The sequence below is a fragment of the Erythrolamprus reginae genome, chromosome 3 (assembly GCF_031021105.1).
Source record: "Erythrolamprus reginae isolate rEryReg1 chromosome 3, rEryReg1.hap1, whole genome shotgun sequence".
NCBI lineage: Eukaryota > Metazoa > Chordata > Lepidosauria > Squamata > Dipsadidae > Erythrolamprus > Erythrolamprus reginae.
The window spans coordinates 134,256,299-134,263,217 of record NC_091952.1 but is presented as its reverse complement, the minus strand read 5'-3'; positions in this window follow the sequence as shown (position 1 = coordinate 134,263,217).

The following is a 6,919-nucleotide window of genomic DNA, read 5'->3' as shown; positions in this document are numbered from 1 at the left end:
GTGGCGCAAAGCAATGTTTATTCTGAGAACTTGGAATGTTCAATCTGAAACACATCCCACACATATGGCAGAGACCCAACCCAGTGAGAAAAGTCATCGAAAAGGAAGTTACCTTCTTTGCTGCACATAATCTTTGTTTGGCAACTGAGAGAGATTTTAAGACTTATCCCTGTTAGATCAGAGATAATTCTTTGGGGGGAAAGCAAACAATGGTGATTTCTGAAGAGTGCTTGAATTAGAATTCCAGCCCTTTGCCAGAAAGAGTGATTAAAGTACACCTTGGTGAGGTCAGAGCCTGCAAATAACAAATAGTGGGGAGAACAATGGGAGGGGGGGTACGACTAGGTTAGGCTCCCATGCATCAGTGCAGGCTCCCATTGCATCTTTCAAGGATTTTCACAATGGGTAGTTCCACACAAGAATAGTGTTCTCCTCCACTCCCCCCCTCCCTCCCTGTGTACTGAAACCTCCAAGATGCTTATAGCTATTAAATCTCTAACATGTTGCTACCATCCATCGATTGTCAGGATTGTTGCAGCTCAGATCTGGTACTGCAAGCACAGCTAAAACCTCCTTTCACAAAATATTGAGCTTCTGAGCCGTTTTCTACCAGCTTTCCACTGTCTCCTGAAGAACAGCAGCCATGATTATCTCTTCATACCCTCTACAACAGTTTGGAGTGTATCTTTGGGGAATTTTCATTTTAAGGCTCTTCGATAAGAAATACCAACCCATACCTACACAAAGTAGTTTTCTGGCTATTCCATTTGACTCTGGGGGAAATAAAAAGGCCCCAGCCAGACCTCTGATCAATTTCACCCTACTCTGCTTGGTGGCTGCATCCAGAAGAGTTACCAGAGTGTGCAAGTCCAGAAACGTTTTATTTATCTATTTATTAGATTTGTATTCCGCCCCGAGTCTACGGAGAGGGGTGGCATACAAATCTAATACAGTGATCCCCCGGTTATTGCGTCCCCGACCATTGCGAACAGGGAAATTCGCGATTTTTCAACCCGGAAGTCAAAACACCATCTGCGCATGCGTGCCCTTTTTTCTATGGGCACGCATGCGTAGATGGTGCCCGGCAGATCAGCTGCTGGGCGGCTTCCCTGGGTCTTCCCCCTCTTGCTGGCGGGAGGGTGAGCAGCGGGCATCAGCAAGGAGTTTCCCCACCGCCCACGCAAACTCCTCGCTGCCGCCCGCCCTTCGCCCGCCCACACCATTCATTCTCGCCGCTTTGGAGCTGAGTCCTGAAGCGAATTCGCTTCAGGACTCAGCTCGAAAGCGGCCAGAGCGAGCGCGGACAAGCCGTTCGCTGGCGCTAGCTCTCGCCTGCCTGCCCGCTAGCGAGGAGCCGCCTGCCTGCCCGCTAGCGAGAAGCCGAAGATTGGGGGCGGCGCGGCTGTTTTAAAACGTCGCCACCGGCATGGGGGGTTTGCCAGCAGCCCCCGGACCCCCAACCCGGGTTTGGGGGGCTGCTAGGAAGCCCCCCATGCCGGCGGCGACGTTTTAAAACACCCGCGCGACTTTCCAATGAGTCCCGAAGACAACGCGTTTGTCTTCGGGACTCATTGGAAAGTCGCGCGGGTGTTTTAAAACGTCCCCGCCGACATGGGGGGCTTGCTAGCACCCCCCCGAGCCCCCAACCCGGGTTAGGGGGGTGCTAGCGAGCCCCCCATGTCGGCGGGGACGTTTTAAAACACCCGCGCTGCCCCCAATCTTCGGCTCCTCGCTAGCGCTGCGGAAGTAAAAACACCATCTGCACATGCGCAGATGGTGTTTTTACTTCCGCAGCGCTACTTCGCGAAAACCCGCTCGTTGCGGGGGGTCCTGGAACGGAACCCTCGCAACGAGCGGGGGATCACTGTAAATAAATAAATAAATAGGTCTCTAGTTGCTCCTCCCACTCTGCCTTTCCAGCCACAAACAGCTGTGGTTACACTGACTTGAGCATAAACAAAACTCATGGTTGCTAAAGGATTCACAGCTGAGCAGAAAATACAGTCCCTCGAACATCTTTTTTCTTCTACCTATAGCTAGATATTATTATTTTCCCTGGATAAATAAAGCAAAAGCTAAAACCTAAAACGTTTAAATTAAATTGAAATCAGGTGGGGGGTTTTTCTGGTGTGGGTGGGTGGGAAGAAGATTCTTGTCCCATAGAAATTATTATCACCCATGAAATGGAGCTTGTGGGTGAGAGGCATTTATTAGGGACTTATCTAAAATTTGCTGATTTTAATGACCACTTAGGATCTAGCTCAGATCTGGGCAAGATGCGGCCCGCCCGCTGTCTGTGATTGGCCCGTGGAGGTCGGTCCAACTTTTCTAGATAAGAACCGGGTGTTCAAGATATAATATATAATTATATATATAATATATAATATATACTTATAATATAATTAACTCAGTTCTACCCAATAATATACAGTATTGGGTAGAACTGAGTTAATTATATTAGTCCGGCCCTCTAAAACCATCTCAATTTCTCATGCGGCTCTATGGCAAAATTAATTGCCCACCCCTGATCTAGCTTCAAGTTCCATGGTGGAATGGAGCAACAGTGAGTCCTCGGAGAGGGGCGGCATACAAATCCAATTTTAAAAATAAAAAAATAAAGTGAAAAAATTGTAGGAAACAGGAAAGGTGAAATTATTGAATATGACCTACTGTATGTGCTGCAAGAGCATCTTTTCTTTAAAAATAGTCTTTATTAAATATTTACATAAAAAGAAAACATACACATAAGTACATGTATACACACATACTGTATATAAACATATATCCTTAAATATTTATATAAAGAACATTCAACATAAATGTCAATCATCCTGTTGACCCTTATCTTCTACATCCTGTCAGTAACGTATTATTCTATACATCCTATACATATTTGTAATTTTTATATTTGTAATTTATATTTGTAATTTACATTGATATAATTCATATCTTATTTAATTGTATTAAAGAAAATTATTTGTAAAAATTTCAGGTAATTTTTATTTTCATTCAATCTTTTATATCAATTCAACAACAGGTACATATTACACACAGGTGTAATTACTCTTGTACGACTACAAAGCAACATAATTTTTGTATGTGCTGCATCTAATACAAGAGCGCATTTCTGGAGAATGTTTGAATTAGATGGTAAAAGGCCACGGCAGGTTCATTTATGTTATTTCCCCTGCCCAGAGTTCCCTGTTACTGGCAGATCCAGATTTCTAATTCCTAGAATCACACTGCTTTGCGCAAAGCACATGGTATCTTAGGACACTCTCCCTGCTGTATCTTTGCGATTGCCAGAGCTCTTGGCCAACTATCTCTCTTGTCCCTTAAAGTGTCCCTCTTACAGCCATCTTTGATGTCTTTGTACAACCCTCTTCTCCCCTGCACTGTTCGGAGAGTCCAATGTGGGTTGTTCTTCAGCCTCATTGGCAGGGACTGAGTTAAAAATTAACATAATTATTATGTCCCGCCCCCCTCTACCTCCTCAGGTTCAGTCTTAAAAACTCAGTCATAGTGTAGGGACTATGAGTTTTCTTCTCACAGTATGTGAGATTTATAGGATGTTTACTAACAATAATTTTTTCTCCTTTTTTTCCCTTTCTCTATAGGAGGAAGACCTGGATCTCGAGAACCACTGCCCTCCGGGGTATTGTTCTCCGTCTCTTCAATCCCTGAGAGGCCACTGCTCTCCGGAGTATTGCCTTGCTGAAAGGGATCGCTGGATTGGGGTCCCTGACGCCCGCGATCAGACCCCCCCCCCAACCACTCTTCCAGCGCAACGAGTCTCCGAGTATCGGTTCTTACCGATCAGAGGAGCAATCAGTACACAGAATTTCCCCATGGGGGGAAATCAGCTGTAAGGCGATCCCAGCAGCTCCCAGACAGCGTTCCTGCCGATCGGCAATGGAAAAAGGAAAAAAGATCAGCTGTTCGGAGGCCCTTTGCAGCCAACTTGTTCCCGATTGCTCAGAGGAGCAGCGATCGAAGGAATTGAAGGGGGGGGGTGCAGAAGGTGATCGCCGAGCTGCCCGAAGTTGCGCCCGCCATTTTGGCGCAGGGCCAAAGCCTCTGAGTCCCCCTCCGGCCGTTTCAAAAGCAGAGCTTTTCCCGCCTGACATCACGGCCGCCATCTTGTTTGCTAAGGGGTCAGAGTGACTAGGCTCTTTTCAGCCTATCCCAGGGCCGCCATCTTGCTTCAGGGCGTTGCCAGGACAACGAAGCTATTATGGGCTTCTACCTAGTATCCAGCCAATCACGAGCAGGAAAAACAGATGACATGTTATTTAGGGGACACCAGCTTCCCTAGTCCACCATTTTACTTGCTTTAAGCAGTAACCTCGTGTTTTTGGCTCGGTGTTGTTACAAACATGTCTCAATCCAGTCCCAGCGCTCCTGTGCCCTCCTCCTCCAAGAATAAAAGTAAGGACAAGGGGCCCAGCTCAAAATCTAAGGGGAAAAGCTCTCAGTCCTCCAATGCACTAAAGGAGGCTGAGAAGAAAATAAAGGCCCTCGAGGCCCAGCTGGACAAAGCAAAACCGAGACAGGGGCCTAGCCCCTCAGCCATGGTTATTCCACCCGTTTATCAAAGCCCGCTGGGTCCTCCTCCCCTGTCATCGGCCACCTTCGAGGGGCCTCCCTTTCAAAGCGCTGGGGGTCTTTCACCAGACCGCCCATTAAGTGCCCCCCCACCATCTGAGGGATTTCAGAGATCAGAATGGAGCAGGCCTGCCTCTCAACCTCCAGCAGCTACAGCCACATTCACGCCCACAGCAGCAGGGCTCAGGGGCTCTACAGATAACTGGCAAGCCATGACTCCCTCGGTACAAGACATGATTGCTTCAGCTTATGCACAGGGCATAGCAATTGGGGCCCAACAACAACATCAATCCCCACTGCCACCTCGCCCCAGCAGGCAGGATATCTGGTCAGCTCCTGCACCTGCACCTTCCCTGCATGACTCTTTTCAGGAGGAGCAAGAGTTCAGAGAGGCCTTTTCAGACCCAGAGAATGAGCTGTCGGGGGATGAAGCCACCTTACCAGAACAGCCTGTATTCAAGGCACCCCTTTTCAGGGTTCTCCTAAACAAGGCCAGAACCACACTAACTTTGACCAGTGCCCAAAAGTCGGCTGACCAGGATGTGGGCACATTACCCGCTTCCAGACTCATTAATGAGCCTCAAAGGGACTCAGAAACTATTCCTGCAGTGCCCATATTTGCAGAAAACATAAAGAGGCCCTGGCAGCAACCAGCAGCAGCTCTGGGTCCCTCAGCTCTGGACAAGAAGCTTTACTCCTTCGATCCAGAAATAGAGGATTTGCTCCAATACCCGGCTGTGGATACCCCGGTTACCTCACTAATTTCCAATGCCCTGGTTCCATCGGAGATGGCGGATGGTTTGCGGCCCGATGATAGGAAGGCCGAGAACCTGATCCGGAGAATGCACCAGCTATGTGCCTGGTCCTTGAGAGCTGCTATGGCAGCCTCCTTCTTCAACCGGGCCTCAATCCTTTGGCTTCGAGACATCCTCCCCAGGTTGGGCCCGGAGGACGCTCGCCTTCGCCAAGACATTAATAAATTGATCGCCTCCACGGAGTTCTCCGCCGATGCCACCTTGGCTGCTTCTAGGTTTTCATCCAGGGCGATGGCTACCAACCTTTCCACTCGACGCCTAATATGGCTCCGCTCTTGGCAAGCGGACGCCAAATCGAAATGGCGTCTTGCAACCGCGCCCTACCAAGGGACCACACTTTTTGGAGAATCACTAGATAAAGTCTTGATCGAGGATAAAGACAAGAAAAAGGTGCTGCCAAGGTCGGCGAGGAGGCAAGACAGGCGGGCGGCCCCATACTACAGAAGGCAGCCCTTTCGAGCGGACACGGCCGCGCCTGCGGCCTCAAACACCAGGCCATATGGACAGAGCTCCTACACGCAGCCATCCTTCAGGTCCGACAGAACAGGTTATGGAGACAGGAACCGACAGTTCCAACAGCCCCGCAGATCCTTTCGGGGCGGGAACAGAGGAGGGTACCGAAAACAAAAATGACTTACCCATCCAGGTACCCATCGGTGGACGCCTGCAGTCCTTCTCAGGCTCTTGGGCGGCTATTTCCACCGACATTTGGGCGCTAGATACCGTGAAGAATGGTCTGCGCATCAACTTCCTACAGACTCCTCCGGACAGATTCCTACAATGCCCGTCGGTATCTCAACCAAGATGTTCCCTGATTGCCAGGGAAGTACAACACCTGTTGGACATTGGGGCAATAGAACCGGTGCCAGTACATCAACAAGGACAGGGGTTCTACTCTATCGTGTTCTTGGTCCCCAAGACGTCCGGCGGCTACCGCCTGATTCTCAACCTCAAGCAGCTGAACATCTACGTTCGCTACCAACGTTTCAAGATGCATTCCTTACAGTCAATCCTGGCATCCATCCGACACGACGACTGGATGACCTCCATCGACCTCAAAGAGGCGTACCTGCACGTACCAGTTCATCCACATCATCGACGTTTCCTCCGCTTTTGTATACAGGACCATCATTTCCAGTACAGGGCAATGCCCTTCGGACTTTCATCGGCCCCCAGAGCTTTCACCAAGCTTCTGGATGTACTGACAGCCGACCTGAGAACCAGATCCATTCGTCTCATGGCCTATCTGGACGACGTAATCATCTTGTCCAGCAGCCCTCAACAGGCCAGACTAGATCTACAACGGACAATACGTTCTCTAGAGACCTGTGGTTTCACGATCAACTATGTGAAAAGCCACCTGAATCCAACCAAACAGCTCTTACATTTGGGAACTCTGATAGACTCTGCAGCCGGAATCGTTTACCTGTCATCAGAGAGGCAGCAGAGGGTGAGGACGCTGATAGCTTCTATTCAGCACCGCACCAGGGTCCCCTTGG